Source organism: Sinocyclocheilus rhinocerous, unplaced genomic scaffold (assembly GCF_001515625.1).
Source record: "Sinocyclocheilus rhinocerous isolate Xijiao unplaced genomic scaffold, SAMN03320098_v1.1 scaffold370, whole genome shotgun sequence".
NCBI lineage: Eukaryota > Metazoa > Chordata > Actinopteri > Cypriniformes > Cyprinidae > Sinocyclocheilus > Sinocyclocheilus rhinocerous.
This window is the reverse complement of record NW_015670897.1, coordinates 933,279-934,197: the sequence shown is the minus strand read 5'-3', so window position 1 is coordinate 934,197 and position 919 is coordinate 933,279.

The window sequence follows — 919 nt, the reverse complement described above, 5'->3', positions numbered from 1 at the left end:
CCCACCTCCACCACCTATGACATGTTTTATCATAAGATATATATTTTTTAATATTAATTAATCCGCTACTTCTAAATGTATTTTACATAAATGTTAACATAGGGGAAATAAGCCTTTGTTTTTCATTTTAAAAGCAGAAGAAGATCTAAAACAATTTTATGTTTAAAAAATAAAGCTGTAAAATAACTTTATTTCTATCGTTTGATTTTATTTCTTCATTTTAATATTATAATCCATTATTTTTTGTTTATTTTTTATTATATTTTATCATATTTTGTTTATTGTACCCTGGCTCTTTTTGTAATTCATTAAAATCAATTTAAAAAATACGTCAATAATAATAATAATAATAATAAAACGCTTATTTAAACTTAATATATTATATTATTTTATCATGCATTTTATTTATCTAATATTTATATGGTTGTATTTGTGTTATACATTCATGGAAACAGAAGGACGAATTTTTTTTATAGTAATCAAGGATTTTTGAGAAGCCTGTATAATATCAAATAAATAATACTCCACAGACTCAAACATTTAAATATACTCAAAGTCAAATCGACTTAAAATATAAAACACGAACGTGCAGATGTAGTTTTGACCACGAGAGGGAGACAGCACATCACTCAAAGCATCTCGTGCACACAGAATAATGATTATGAATCATAGTATAGCTACAGAAACTCTTATGCACCTATAATAAAACTAATAGGTGTAACTAAGTGTGTTTAAAGTCTCTCAGGTGAGACAGAATAAGATCACCCGCGTCTGCAAATGCTGTATATTGTGGCAAACTTCAGTATATTGTGGACATTATTCTCAACCTAGCAAAAGATGTTTAGATTATTGATTTATTTAGTGCAAGAAAGATGTGTTTCCATTACAGCCGCCTCTCTACCGCCCCCAGCAGCTCTGG